Here is a 16,903-nt window from a genome sequence, read left to right on the forward strand (position 1 = left end):
ACCTCATAGTGCTGCGTCTGCCACATATAGTGACAAAACAATTAAAATGAAGAAGCCAAGCACTAAGGGACGGGGAAGTGGGCGTGTTGCTGATGGCGCACATAGAGGCCGTGGCCCTGGGCGTAGTGAAACTGTGCCTGCTACCTGTGCAACAGAAGAAAAAAAAACATCCACTGTACCCACCTTCATGTTCAACTTAGCTGGGCAGCGCAGGACAACACTGTCCAAGTCGGACCAGTGTGAACAGTTGGTCGGTTATATTGCTGAAGATAATGTTTCCAGTCGGTTAAGCACCACCCTCTCTTCCACCAAGTCCAGTCTCTGTAGCAAAGAGTCTGGTCAACCGAATCCTCTCTCTGATCATCTTTCCTCCCACCATGGAGAGGCTTGACAAACGAGTGATCCCACACTCGGATATTCCGAGGAGCTCTATCCAGCGCCACTAGTACATTTGGCTCTTGTGACCAGCACGCTTAAAGAGGGACCTGAGATATTTTAACCTGATTCCAAACCTCTTGAGTCTTCACAGAAGGAAGATGACGGTGGTGAACGGCAGTCATTCGTTCACAAGGTGGATGATGATGAGACACAGTTACCAATCACTGAGGTTGTGGTTAGGTCAAGTCAGGAGGATAAGCAGAGTCAGGAAGTGGAAGAGGAGGTGGTTGACGATGAGGTCACTGACCCAACATGGGAAGGTGAAAAGCCGAGCGAGGACAGCAGTACAGAGGGGGGTGGATCTGCAGCACTACAACAGGCTGCCAGAGTTAGTGGGGTTGCAAAAGGGAGAAGTCGGCCCACACCACAGGTCCGCAACTGTTACACTGAGCACCCCCATGCGTAAATCTACCTTGCCAAGGGGTAGGTGTTCCGCAGTATTTCACTTTTTGAGGAAAGTGCAGACGACAAAAGAGTGGTAGATTGAGACCTGTGCCATGGCGTGAACACTAGCAACCTCACCACCACCAGCATGATCCGCCACATGGCATCCAAGCACCCTAACAACGCCTGGGTCCACAATATGCCTGCGGGTCACACCACTGCCTCCTCTTCCCCTGTGTTACGCACTGCTGACCGATCCCCTGTTGAAGGCACAAGACCGGATGCCCCTTGCCCTGCATCTGTACCTTCGCATGAACCATCAACAAAAACATCCACTTCCCTGTCTCAATGCAGCGTTCAAATGTCCATAACACAGTCATTTGAATGCAAGCGCAAATACCCACCCACCCACAGGCCATAGCACTAAATGCGCAACTTTCAAAATGACTGGCCCTTGAAATGTTGCCATTTAGACTTGTGGACACTGAGGCCTTCTGCAGCCTGATGTCGGCAGCTGTCCCTCGGTACGGAGTCCTTAGCCGCCACTATTTTTCACGGTGTGCTATGCCTGCCTTACGCCAGCATGTGTCCCAGAACATCACCTGTGCCCTGACCAACTCAGTTACTGGGAAGGTCCACTTAACCACAGACATATGGACAAGTGCTGGTGGTCAGGGACACTACATTTACCTGACGGCACACTGGGTGAATGTTGTGGAGACCGGGAGTGAGTTTTACCCTGGGATGGCACAGGTGCTACCCATGCCCAGGATTGCGGGCCCTATGTCCATCAGGGTCTCCGCCAGCAGCTATATTACTGGCTCCAACCCCCACTTCTCCTCCTCCGCCACCTCCTCCTCCACTTTCACCTCCAGCAGCAGTCAGCCATCAGTCGCTAGCTAGAAGCAGTGTAGCACTGCTGTGGGTAAGCATCAACAGGCCGTACTAAAGTTGATTGGTTTAGGGGACAAACAGCATACCGCCGCAGAGCTGTGGCAGGGTATAAAGGACCAAACCGAGCTGTGGCAATTACCACTTAACCTACAACCAGGCATGCTTGTGTCTGACAATGGCCGTACCTTGGTGGCGGCTTTGCAGCTCAGCAACCTAACACACATCCCATACCTAGCCTACGTCTTAAACTTAGTGGTTCAGCGGTTTATCAAATCCTACCCCAATTTGCCAGCCCTACTAGCGAAGGTGAGCCGCGTGTGTGCCCATTTCCGCAAGTCATCCACAGCTTCAGCCGGTCTGTCAACGCTGCAGCAGTGCTTGCGGCTTCCAGCTCACCGACTGTTGTATGACGTGAGCACGTGGTGGAACTCTATGTCCCACATGTTGGCCAGGCTTTGTGAGCAGCAGAGTCGTTGCCTTTTGAGTCAACTGCCTCTTCAGAATCGAGGAGTGGGCATTGATGTCAGACCTCTCTGAGGTTTTAAAAACTTTGATGAATCCACGCAGATGGTCAGTGGCGCTAACGCTATTATCAGTGTAACCATCCCACTGCTGTGTCTACTCAAACGATCGCTGCTCATAATTAAGGATGATGCTCTGAATGTGGCAGATGAGGAAATGGGGGAGGACATTACACAGGGGGATCACCAGCCCACCCTCAGTTCGTTTTCTCAGCGTGAATTAGACCATGAAGAGGTGGAGGAGCTGGAGACAGTTGCCTATGTTACAGAGGGTAGTACCCATGGAACTTTAATTCCATCTGTGGATGGGCATAAGAGGAGGAGGAGGATGAGTAGATGTAGAGTCATTCTGATGTTGACATCGATGTCTTGCCTGTTGGTACTGACTGACTTCATGTTAGGCTGCCTTTTCAGTGACCCTTGCGTAATACGCATTTTAGATAGCACGGATTACTGGGTGTTCACCCTTCTTGACCTCCCCTTCAGCTCTCATTCCTCTGGTGGAGAGGACAAGCAAAATGGTGCAATACCAGAAGATCCCTGTTGGAAAATTGCTCCAAAATTTTCCTTCTGACAACGCTGGTGGCAGAGTCTGTACTTCCTTAGGCAACCGAGGAAGGGAGACAAGGGGAACACACAGCAGTTCCAACAAAGGCAGGGCAACACTCTCCAAGGCATGGGACACTTTCATGACACCCTGCCAGCAATCTCACCCTGAAGTATGGCCTAGTGGTACAAGGAGGGAAAAGTTTTGGAAGATGGTGTAGGAATACATAGCAGACCGTGTCAGAGTCCTAAATGATCCCTCAGTGCCTTACAACTACTGGGTGACCAAGTGTCACCACCAGACATCTGACAAGCTCTGACAAACATTCTTCAGAACCTCCTCCTTGAGGTTCCTTTTGTTTTGCTTTCATTTTCTCATCTCGTTAGCCTCTCTCAGCTGTCATGTAGTTGCACTGATTGCATCCCTTTAAATCCCTCACCATACTGCATCACTTTGCGGTTTATACAACTTCCTGGAGTGTGTGCATGCTGATCCTACTACTGAGTCTTCTACAGATAAGTTTTGTTCATTCATTTGTGTTTTCCTGTTTGCTGGATCCCAGGTGACCCTGACTCCCTCCGTATCAAGTGTAGGGAGCCGGTGGTCGTGTCCCCTCACTATTATAGGGTGTTCAGATGTTATACAGTCGAGGTACGAGGATATGCGATCATCTACCATTGAGATTTTTGCATAGGCTGAGCAGTTAAGGAGAGAGCCAGGTCTGTTGCAGGGCTCTCCCTTTTGTTCCTTAGTTTTGGGTCCAGTCAGTCTGATCTTCATTTTGTGTCTTCTCGTTTTCTGTACACCTTCCGTGACACCAAGCTGGACACGTGGCACTTGAGCTCTACACCTTGGAGGTGCTGGCCTGCCCTGCCGCCAGTGTTTTGTCTGAGTGTGTATTTAGTGCTGCTGGTGGCATTATAACTAGGGTTGAGCGAACCCGGATTGTAAAGTTTGGGTTCATACCGAACTTTAGGATTTTTGGATCCCGGACCCGAACCCGAACTTTTCAGTAAAAGTTAGGGTTCAGTGTTCGGCGAGTTAATGGCGCTTTTTGAAAGGCTGCAGAGCAACAAATAAACAAGTGTTTAACTCGTGTGTCCTTAGAAGCCATCACAGCCATGCCTACTAATGGCATGGCTTTGATTGGCCAGTGCAGCATGTGGCCCAGCCTCTATATAAGCTGGAGTCACATAGCGCTACACGTCTCTCTGCTCTTATTATTGTAGGGATAGGATGCTGCTGCTTAGAGACAGAGAATAGGACAGAATCTGTTATCAGAAGTGCTAGTTTAACTCAGCGATCTACAGCGATTTTGTTTTGTGGGTGCAGTGCACAATTTTTTTACCCTGCCTTGAGCCCAGTGACACAGAAAAATAACTTTTATACGTCTGTTAGTTAGGTGGGCGTTGGCGGCCATTTTATGCAAGTTCACTGCATCAGCACAGCATATTTGCTTTTGTGACAGTCAAATGCAAGCTTGAAATACTGCAATTATATTCTGGGTTTAAAAAAATCACACATTTTTGGCAATACCCTACATCTGGGACCTTTGCTGCATTGGTCAGTGTGAAATACAAGCTTGACATGCTGGCATTTAGGGCCAGGGATCTCAGGTGGGTAGGGGGGTACTTCCTATTCTGCTCCAGTGCTCACCTGCAGGCCCAAACCTAAAATATTTTACAGGGTCAGCTCACTTGCAGGCACGCAACTCAAATTCTTTACAGGGTCAGCTGACCTGCAGGCCCAAACCTAAAATCTTTTATAGAGTCAGCTCACCTGCAGGCCCGCAACTCAAATCTTTTACAGGGTCAGCTCATCTGCAGGCCCAAACCTAAAATCTTTTACAAGGCCAGCTCACCTACAGGCCCGCAACTCAAATATTTTACAAGGTCAGCTCACCTGCAGGCCCGCAAATCAAATATTTCACAGGGTCAGCTCACCTGCAGGCCCGCAACTCAAATCTTTTACAGGGTCAGCTCTTTTACAGGGTCACCTGCAGGCCCCCAACTCAATGTGAACAAAGCCCTCCTTTATGTGATATACAGGTTGTATCGGAGTGCCTCTTCCTTGTAATTTTTGGCAGCACTTGCACTTTATATACAAGTAATATACAGGAAAGAATGTTTTCAATCCATTTTTTTTTCTATAAAATCGATTTTTTACTTTGGTTTTGTACGTAAAACCTTAATTATATTGTGGCTTGGTGATCAGCTTAAGGACTTCTAAGCTGCATCAGCAGCAGCATGGTGATAAAAATGAGTGGCAAGGTGACAACTGTGCAAATGGCAGCATGAGGAGGCCACATAGTGGCACAATGACTGAGTCTGGATAAAAGACTAAGGCCACAGATTGTTTAGAAAGATGCAAATGGAAAGAAATCTGTGGAGCTGTATGACGGTCACCTGCAGATTAATGCAGACCAGGGGTGTAGGTATAGGGGAAGCAGGGGAAGCTGCAGCTTTGTGGCCCTGACCCAGAAGGGGCCCATCCAGGAGGAGGAGGACTAAAGGATTTGGTCAGGGCCCCCTCAACAGTATTACACAATGAAATTATATACAGTGACAGTACAGACAGTGTATAAAACGGATGGAACAGCTGCCGGCCCTGGTCTGAGAGAGCAATCTTTACATGCCACAGTAATGGGGGCAGCATGAAAGGAAGGGGTCGCTAAAAAATGACTGTGGGATGGAGCCCCATTCAAAAATTTGCTGTGGGGGCCAGTCATTTCTAGCTACGCCACTGATGCAGCCCACAAAAGCAAGTTGGGTTCATCAATTCCAAAACCTTAATTAAATTATGGGCCTGGTGATCAGTTTAAGGCCTTTTAAGCAGCATCAGAAGGGTGATAAAAATGAGTGGCAAGGTGACATGGCGTGGAGATGGCAGAATGAGGAGGCCACATAGTGGCACAATGACAGAGTCTGGATAAAAGACTGAGGCCACAGACTGTTAAGAAAGATGCAGATGGAAACAAATCTGTAGAGCTGTATGACGGTCACCTGCAGATTAATGCAGCCATCAAAATCAAGTTGGGTTAGTCGGTTCCACCTCAGCTCACCAGAAGGCCCGCAACTCAAATCTTTTAAAGGGTCAGCTCACCTTCAGGCTCTCAGCTAATTATAATTAATAGGTAATTTGCGCGCATGCTGCCTTGCTTGGATGTGGTAGCTGTAGCCGTTTCTCAGGCTCCCTCTACCAGTGGGAGCAACACCGTCAGAACCCACAAAGCCACACTCCTTGCACTCCACGTCCTGCCTCTTCTCCTTATCCTTCTCCTCCCATTTGTCCTTCACTCCACCTTCCACCATGCCATTTTTGCGTTCATCTGGCACAAGGCAGACTTCCATGGCCCAAATGTTTGAGTGTCCAAAAATTATGACGCCGGATAATCTTCTTGCCCAACAGTTGACCGCTAGCTTGTCGGAACTGCTACCCCGCCAACTACTACCATATAAATTGGTGTACTCAGAGGCCTTTAGAAAAATTGTGGCCTTTGGCACACCACAATGCAATACAACTGACCACTGACATGTGGTCTAGCAAACACAGGCAGGGAAGGTAACTTTTACTGTCCACTGGGTGAACCTTCTGACAGCCATCAAGCATGTAACCCATGGCACCCGTGTGGATTTGGTGTTACTGCCGCAGATTGCATGCAGGCCTCCTCTTCTCCTCCTCCTACTCCATTTTACGTCTCCTTCTCAGCTTTCTCCTCCTTTTCCACTGCTACCGTCTCCTCCGCTGCACCCCCAAGCTCCCCAGAACCTTATCGTTGTGCCAGGTGAGACATTCCGTTGCCATGCTGTGCTGCGGCTGTTGTGCCTGGAAGCCAAGAGCCACAACGCTCCTGCACTGCTTTCAGCTCTGCGGACACAGAAAAAAATTAAAGCTGATTTTGTTTGCAGCATGTGCAGTTCTGCTAGGCGGCAAAGCCAGCTTTAGCTCCTCATTTTTCACTTCCTGACTAACAGCTTTCCCAGGCTGTCCCTAATCTACAGACACAATTCTTCTTCTTTGTATTTTTAGCCTTTTTCTTTTCTGTCCCTGGCATACCGTACAAGCTTGATTGACTTTTAACTGTCCCTGACTCCCTAAGGTTTTTCTAGCAGACACTGCTACACCTAACCACCCTCATTCACAGCCCATCACAGATTGAAGTTCTGCTAGGGCAGCTCCCTGCCTGCTGTAGCACTTATTGGCTCATCCAGGGTGCCTGACCTATCCTCTGGACTTTACATTCTTCATGATAAACATAAATAAAAATGACACCACATTAGGCAGAATGTCACTAAAGCTGGCTTCAAACATGCATTACATTCCGAATATCATATTGCATGCTAAGTACACAAATAAAACAATATATATATACTGCAACAAATTTGCAAAAACATACTTTAGGTGGCATAAAGCTATAATTGTTATTTTAGAGAGCATGGGGACTCAAAAACATACTGCATGTTCTTGCATTGTTTCTGATTTGCTTATCCCAATCAGATGGATTGAGCTCCTTGGTAACTTCTTTTGAACCAGCATCCTTCTAGATGTGGTCACGGTACAAGTCACAGTGGTTGTCCCATAGCTGGAGCCGCTCCTGTACCAGAATGATAAGCTTCTCAACATCTATTCTAAACATATTTTCTCCTCATTTAATTTGCTCTGCCGGAGCCTGTCTGATCTTGATCAAATACATGACTCAAAAGGGGATTTCCAAGATGTTTCCATTCAATGGATTCACAAAATACATATGACGCACTAATGGCATCCATGTCTTACTGTGGAATCTTGTCAGACAGGTTTTACTCATCTGATTAGGCATGTACTGTATGAAGAATCCAGATTAAGTTTATTTCAATGTAAAGAAAGTTCCGGCACTTGTAAATCGTTTTGTTGCTTCGTCTTTATTTTCGGTAACAAATTACAGTAAATCTAGAGCTGAATTACTGTTCAAATCTAAAAGTAGTAATATAATTAAAAATGATACAACAGATTCAGAACAGCCTACACTTGTGCTTACATACAGCTACCAGTTTACACAAATCCAACAAGCTATCAGGAAATGTCTTCCTATTTTGTATGAGGACAGTATTCTATATGACACCTTAAAAAGTGGATGCAGAATACTATCAAGGCGACCCAGGATATTGGCTAGTGTTCTCTCCCCTTTGCTTTTCACACATACTGCAAATAAATAATTGGGTACCTGGATAAAATATCTAGGTTTTACCAAATGTGGAGGACAGCGATGAAAAACATGCAGATATGCTACACCAACAATTTTTTTTTTTACAATTCTACACATACGGAAACATTCCAGATAAAAGGCTATATTGCAATACAATGGGCATTATTTATGTCATTGAATGTGTGATCGTATGTATATGGGAGTTCCAGCAGGAAATTTAAAACAAGACTGCTGGAACATGTTAATTACATTATTAACCCCTCAGCGACGGGTACATCAAATGCAGCCAATAATTTCATAACAGTTCATAACCGTAGTTTAACTGGCTTCCGCACTTACGCGATTGAAAAGGTAGTTGTTCCTTTGAGAGGTGGTAATATGAAGAAGAAAGTTTTACAGCGGGAGGCATATTGGATATTCAGACTGAATACCAGATATCCTCAGGGTCTCAATCTGAGAAAAGAGCTTATATATTATTTATTAATACTGTTGTAATCCAACTGTCACGGAAGGTGTACAGAAAACTAGAAGACACAAAATGAAGATCCGACTGACTGGATCAAAAACTAAGGAACCAAAGGGAGAGCCCTGCAACAGACCTGGCTCTCTCCCTAACTGCTCAACCTATGCAAAAATTTCAATGGTAGATGATCGCATATCCTCGTACCTCGACTGTATAACATTTGAACACCCTATAATAGTGAGGTGACACGACCACCGGCTCCCTACACTTGATACGGAGGGAGTAAGGGTCACCTGGGATCCAGCAAACAGGAAAACACAAATGAATGCACAAAACTTATCTGTAGAAGACTCAGTAGTAGCATCCAGCATGCACACACTCCAGGAAGTTGTATAAACCGCAAAGTGATGCAGTATGGGAAGGGATTTAAAGGGATGCAATCAGTGCAACTACATGACAGCTGAGAGGGGCTAACGAGATGAGAAAACGAAAGCAAAACAAAAGGAACCTCAAGGAGGAGATTCTGAAGAACGTTTGTCAGAGCTTCTCAGATGTCTGATGGTGACAGTACCCGTCCTTCTACGAGTGGACTCCGGACACTCAGAGCCCACCTTCTCAGGATGAAACCTATGGAAAGCCCTGATGAGACGAGCGGCCTTAATGTCCGTCACTGGGACCCACATGCTCTTCTCAGGACCATAACCCTCCCAATGAACAAGATACTGGAGAGAACCGTGGACAACACGAGAATCCACAATCCTAGAGACCTGAAATTCAAGATTACCATCAACCACAATCGTGGAGGAGGCAAAGACGAGGGTACAATGGGTTGGACATAAAGTTTTAATAAGGACTTATGAAAAACATTATGGCTCTTCCAAGTCTGAGGAAGATCAAGACGGTAGGCAACAGGATTGATGACGGGCAAGATTTTGTAAGGCCGAATAAACTTAGGACCCAACTTCCAGGAGGGAACCTTCAATTTGATATTCTTAGTAGACAACCACACCAGATCACCAACATTCAGGTCCGGACCAGGCACACGTCTCTTATCCGCCACACGATTATATCTCTCACTCATGCTCTTTAGATTATCCTGAATCTTTTGCCAAATAGATTACAAAGACGAGGAGAATCTGTCCTCATCAGGTAAACCAGAAGACCCCTCTCCAGAGAATGTCCCAAACTGTGGATGAAACCCATATGCACCCAAAAATTGTGACTTATCAGAGGACTCCTGATTCTCCGCCATAAAACAGCGCAGATATGTCTCCATATTCTGATTGACGCGCCCTGTCTGGCCATTCGACTGCGGGTGGAAAGCAGAAGAGAATGACAACCGAAACCCCAAGCAAGAACAGAAAGCCTTCCAGAATCTGGAAACAAACTGTGTGCCCCTATCAGAGACTATGTCTGAAGAAATACCATGCAATTTGACAATGTGATCAATAAATACCTGCGCCAGCGTCTTAGCATTGGGCAAGCCAGGAAAAGGAATGAAATGCACCATTTTGCTAAAACGGTCCACCACCACCAGAATCACAGTCTTCCCCGAGGAACGAGGCAGGTCTGTAATGAAGTCCATGGACAGATGTGTCCAAGGACGGGAAGGAAAAGATAACGGAAGGAGAGGACCTGATGGCCGTGAATGAGGGACTTTGGCACGAGCGCAGGTCTCGCAGGCTGCCACAAAACCCTCAACCGACTTACGAAGCGCCAGCCACCAGAATCTCAGAGCGATGAGATCCACTGTGGCTCTTGCCCCCGGGTGCCCAGCAAGGACAGTATCGTGGTGCTCCTTAAAAATGTTGTGTCTTAAAGCGAGAGGCACAAACAACCCCCCAGGAGGACAAAGATCAGGAGCCTCTGACTGGGCTACCTGAACCTCTGCCTCCAATTCAGGAAAAAGAGCAGAGACCACCACACCTTCAGCCAAAATGGGACCCGGGTCTTTAAAATTCCCACCTCCCGGAAAACAACGTGACAGGGCATCCACCTTCACATTCTTAACCCCAGGGCGGAACGTGACAACAAAATTAAACCTTGAAAAGAACAAAGACCATCTGGCCTGTCTCGGGTTCAGACGCTTGGCTGACCCCAAGAAGGCCAGATTCTTATGGTCAGTAAACACGGTAATAGGGTGTCTGGCTCCCTCTAGCCAATGGCGCCATTCCTCAAAAGCTAACTTGATGGCCAACAACTCCCTATCTCCCACATCATAATTTCTCTCTGCGGAGCAGAGTTTCTTCGAGAAAAAACCACGCGGTCGCCATTTGGCAGGAGAGGGACCCTGAGACAAGACCGCACCCACACCCACCTCAGAAGCATCAACCTCAACTATGAAGGGTAGAGAAATATCAGGTTATACCAAGATGGGAGTGGAAGCAAAATTCTCCTTGATATTAGAAAAGGCCTTATGCGCCTCTACCGACCAGGAGGAAAAATCTACCCCCTTTCTATTCATATCAGTGAGTGGTTTAACAACAGAGGAATAATTCAAAATAAACTTCTGATTCTCAGGAAGCTCCCACTCAAGCACAGCGCAGACCTTCTCTGGTCTATGCGAAAACCAGAAGCGGAGAGAAGAAACTCCAGAAATTGCATTTCTGGAACCGCAAACACACATTTTTCCAGTTTAGCCTACAATTTATTCTCCTGCTGGATGAGCAAGACCTGACGTAAGTGTTCCTTATGAGTTTTGAAATCAGGAGAAAGAATCAAAATGTCATCTAGATACACTAATACAAATTTCCCCATTAAATGATAAAAAATGCTGTTCACAAAATGCTGAAAGACAGCTGGAGCATTCATCAAACCAAAAGGCATAATCAAATTCTCAAAATGGCCCTCAGGGGTATTGAAGGACGTCTTCCATTTGTCTCCTTCTCTGACCCTGACCAGGTTGTATGCCCCAAATTGTGATACTGTTCAGCTCCCTGAAATCCAGACATGGTCTTAAAGAACCATCTTTTTTCTTAACAAAGAAAAAACCAGCGGCAACAGGTGACTTTGAGGGTCGTATGTGTCCCTTTCTCAGACTCTCAGAGATATAAGCACGCATAGCGACCCTTTCAGGTTGGGAGAGATTGTATAAACGAGATTTAGGCAGCTTGGCGCCTGGGTGAGATTAATAGGGCAATCGTACTCCCTGTGAGGGGGCAAGTCCTGAACACCACTCTCAGAGAACACATCCGAAAATTCAGAGAGAAAAGATGGTACAGTCTTAGTAGAAACCTCAGAAACAGATGTTGTGAGGCAATTCTCTCTGAAAAAGTCACTCCAACCATTTATTTGCCTTGCTTGCCAATCAATGGTGGGGTTATGTTTAGTGAGCCAGGGTAGCCCCAACACTAGAGGAGTAGGCCACCCGCTTAGGACGAAACATGACACATCCTCAACATGAGTATCACTCACAATCAAACGGATATTGTGAACTATGCCCTTTAACGATTTCTGAGAAAGTGGACCGGAATCAATAGCAAAAACAGGTGTATCCTTTCCCAAAGTGCATATCTGGAAACCATGAGTTTCCAGATATGCAAATTGATTATCAATGAGCTTGACAGCTGCTCCACTGTCTACAAAACTATCACAAACAATGTTCTTGCTCTCTAGCTCCACCCTGGCAGATAGGACAAAACGGGAACTACAAGCAAACGGAAAACCTTCAATTTCCGCATCAACCTTGCCAATAGTAACAGATGGAACATTTTTAGAGGATTTTTTCTTTCGTTTCTTTATTACTCTCAAAAAACTGCCTGAATCTCCTAGAGGGACAGACATTTGCCAAATGATTTATACCTCCACAACAGAAACAAACCTTCCTATGAGAGCTGAATCCTCTATTGTCAGAGGTAAGCAAACCCAGCTGCATGGGCCCCTGCTCAGAAGCGATTGAGAGCGACTGAGACCCCTGTGCACTGAATGAGACCGCCACACTGTCCTTGGACTGAGTATGACAGGAAGGAGTGATCTCTCCTCTCTCTCTAAGACGCCTTTCAATACAAAAGGACCGAGACATGGCAGAGTCCAAGGAGGTAGTTCTCTCATGAAAGGCAAATGCATCTTTCAATCCCTCTGAAAGACCATGGCAAAATTGACTTCGGAGTGCAGCATCATTCCAACCAGTATCAGCTGCCCATCTCCGAAATTCTGAACAGTATATCTCTGCGGACTGTTTACCCTGGCATAAAAGACGTAGTCTAGACTCAGCCAGAGCAATACGATCCGGATCATCATATATCTGACCCAGGGCTAAAAAAAATTCATCCACTGAAAAGAGGGGCCATGCCCCCACCGGCAGCGATAAGGCCCAGGACTGAGCATTATCCCTGAGCAGCGAGATGATGATCCCCACCCTCTGCACCTCATCACCAGAGGAATGGGGAAGTAGGCAAAAATGGAGTTTGCAAGCCTCTCTAAAATGAACAAAATTCTCACTACCCCCGGAGAACGTATCCGGGAGCGAGATCTTAGGCTCAGAACAAACTCCATGAATGCAAGCTGAACCGGTCACCTGAAACTGAGAAACATTTTTACGGAGATCTACTACCTCTAATGAAAGACCCTGCATGTGTTCAGTCAAAAGTGAAACCGGATCCATGCTTGAGACGGTTTTGGCGGTTTATAATGTCACTGAAGGTGTACAGAAAACTAGAAGACACAAAATGAAGATCCGACTGACTGGATCCAAAACTAACGAACCAAAGGGAGAGCCCTGCAACAGACCTGGCTCTCTCCCTAACTGCTCAACCTATGCAAAAATCTCAATGGTAGATGATCGCATATCCTCGTACCTCGACTGTATAACACCTGAACACCCTATAATAGTGAGGGGACACGACCACCGGCTCCCTACACTTGATACGGAGGGAGTCAGGGTCACCTGGGATCCAGCAAACAGGAAAACACAAATGAATGAACAAAACTTATCTGTAGAAGACTCAGTAGTAGCATCCAGCATGCACACACTCCAGGAAGTTGTATAAACCGCAAAGTGATGCAGTATGGGAAGGGATTTAAAAGGGATGCAATCAGTGCAACTACATGACAGCTGAGAGAGGCTAACAAGATGAGAAAACAAAAGCAAAACGAAAGGAACCTCAAGGAGGAGGTTCTGAAGAACGTCTGTCAGAGCGTCTCAGATGTCTGGTGGTGACACCAACATGCATAAGTGAATAATAGCCATTATTTCACCGATAGTTATATGAAGATGTCTTAGTAATTTAGATGTATTCTTATTTGACGCTAGAGTCCTGATTCAGAACAAGTGCTGTAATAGAAGTAGATTATGCCCTGGAAATGTGCTGTTGTATTTTGTATCATGCTTCTTGTGGGATTTATATACACATATGTATATTTTTTATGTTGTTAAATGCAGATCACAGGTGTAGCACATGACAGAGTTTTGGAGTGCCCTACCTCTGGGAGGTGGTTCCCCTTCCCCTCCCATTGTTGGTTGGGAGAGTAGATCTATTTAAACCTGGAGGTTTGGCAGTCCATATGGTTACAACTAAGAACGTTACAGTTTGAAATGCGTCAATTTTGCGGTTGTGTCCACATAATTTGTCACTGAAAATAAAGACGAAGCAACAAAACTATTTACAGAATTACTAAATTACAGAATTGCAGAATTGCAATTACAGAAATTAAACAATGCACATGAACCATGAAAACATAGGACAAGACATGTGGAGCCAAAACTACACGCTTTTCATAAAATTTAATAGAATTAAATCATGTAAATTTAGACAGATTTTTCTAATAATATATAGCTTTAGTGAGTATTTTTTTCCATTTTCACAAAGGTTAACATGAGAAAAAGTACATCACAAAATCTTTTACAATTTCAGCTGAGTATAGCAATATTCCACATGTGGTCATAAACAGTGTTTAGTGAATCGAAGGGAAACAAATTGACTTTGATCTGAATTTCAGGTTTGATTCACCATGAAGTTGAATTTCCTCACACTTCGTGGTAATGAATACATTTTTCCTGAAAAGCAGTAAAAAAACTAAACATACTCACCTCAACCATTTGCTTGCAGAGAGGCCATCTTGAGTGAAGAAACTGCGCCAAATCTAGCGCATGGTGACATCTCACCTTGCTCGAGATTTTGTGCGTTTTTTTCAATCAAGATGGCCCCGATGGCCTCTCCATAAGCAAATGGATGAGGTAAGTATATATATATATATATATATTCCCCTAATTAACCCCTGAAAGGGCTCAATGTTACTGTCAGATGCCAACATCTGGCATATGAGGGGTTCAATGATGGGGGCAGCATGATCGCCATTCACCATCATTGTGCCCACTACATAGAATGGAATACGAATTTCTATGAGAAATTTGGCAAAGCAGCCAAATCATATTTTTGATAACTTTGCTCATCTCTACTCATAAATAAATGCTTTAGGATAGCTCTGTTTTTATTTTAGAGCATAGATATGGCTGAAATGATTTTCTAAGAGAAATCTTTTTTTTCTTTTTTTTTGTCTATTTTGTTGAGTAGGACTCATTTATTCATGGCAACTTGTATTTTTTTATTGGTACCATTTTGGGATACATATGGCTTTTTAAACACTGTTTATTAAATTTTTTGAGAGTCTTGGCCAAAGAAATTTTAATTCTGTCAATTTTTTTTCTGGAGTTCACCATGCAATATAAATTACATATGAATGGCATATCAAGGAAATGGCCAGGATCCGAGTTAGGTCTGATCTTGGCCATTTCAGTGTGAGCCAGGCTGTTTATTATGATAGGCTCCAACTAAAGATAGCATGGGCTTAGCTTCTGAGTTGAGTGCCCCATGTTATGCTCTTGCTTGTAATGTGTGTGGCTACAACAACTGAACTGAGTAATAAATATTACTACTTGTAATTAACCTGTATATGTACAGTACACATTAACCCCTTCCTGCTGCATCTATTTTCAATTTTTGTGATTTTTTTTTTTTTTTTTTTTTTACTGACTGCCTTCCAAAAGCCATAACTTTTTTTCTATTTACATAGCCATATGAGGGCTTTTTTTTCTGGGACAAGTTGTACGCTGCACCATTTAATAATTTATATGGTGTATATGATTTATATTGTTTTTATGTTTCAGAAAACAAATTCTTTGCATCACCATATTATGACACCCATAACATTTTTATATTTTTTTTTTCTACAGAGCTGTGTGAGGACTCTTTTTTGCAGGGTGAGCTTTTGTTTTTAATTATACTATTTTGAAGTATGTATAGTTTTTTGAACATGAAAGTTCACTATGTGGGATAAATTACTTAAACAGTTTGGCCATTTTGACATGCAACCAATACCAATATTTTTATTTTTTTTATGTGCAAGATAGTGAAAGGGGGTGACAAATTTTTACTTTTCTTTTTAAAATTCAGATTTTTTTTAAATCTCACCTAGGAAATCCAAACATGTCATCATAAGTTTGCTTATACCATAGACTCCAATAATATATTATCGCAGTCTAAGGTAAAATTGTATTGTTCATATTAAGCCCTGCCTGGGCTTAATAAGAGCTTGACTATGACAGGCCCGTGAGTGTTCAAAAGGCACCATAGCTCCCACAATTTCATCATGGGTGAGCCTTTGGAGCATTGGAACCCACCTTTTTCTGGTAAATTACCTCTTAGGTGTCTGCTGTGTAAAACAGCAGGAACCCACCAGATATGGAACCCTCTCAGATTCTGAGTAGGCACCATCATTAAAGAGAACCTGCCACTACAGAATGCAGTGCAGTCAGCAGGTAGCATGCAATACAGTACAGCAGGAAAAGATGAGTTGATTGTTATATAGTTTTGTGGGAAACGATTAATTAAAACTTGTAGTTTAAACATAGAAACATAGAATGTGTCGGCATTTAAGAACAATTTGGCCCATCTAGTCTGCCAAATATAATGAATACTATGGATAGCCCCTGGCCCTATCTTATATGAAGGATGGCCTTAGGCCTATCTCATGCATGCTTAAACTCATGCATGCAGCTACCACTTCAGCAGGAAGGCTATTCCATGCATCCACTTCTCTCTCAGTAAAGTAATACTTCCTGCTATTACTTTTAAACTTTTGCCCCTCTAATTTAAAACTATGTCCTCTTGTAGCAGTTTTTCTTCTTTTAAATAGTCTCTCCTCTTTTACCTTGTTGATTCCCTTTATGTATTTAAAAGTTTCTATGATATCCCCTCTGTCTCGTCTTTCTTCCAAGCTATACATGTTAAGGTCCTTTAATCTTTCCAAGTTTTATCCTGCAATCCATGTACTAGTTTAGTAGCTCTTCTCTGAACTCTCTCCAAAGTATCAATATCCTTATGGAGATATGGTCTCCAGTACTGAGCACAATACTCCAAATGAGGTCTCACTAGTACTCTGTAGAGCGGCATGAGCACCTCCCTCTTTCTAAAGATAATTCCTCTCCCTATACACCCAAGCATTCTGCTAGCATTTCCCGCTGCTCTATGACA

This window comes from Bufo gargarizans, chromosome 4 (assembly GCF_014858855.1).
Source record: "Bufo gargarizans isolate SCDJY-AF-19 chromosome 4, ASM1485885v1, whole genome shotgun sequence".
NCBI lineage: Eukaryota > Metazoa > Chordata > Amphibia > Anura > Bufonidae > Bufo > Bufo gargarizans.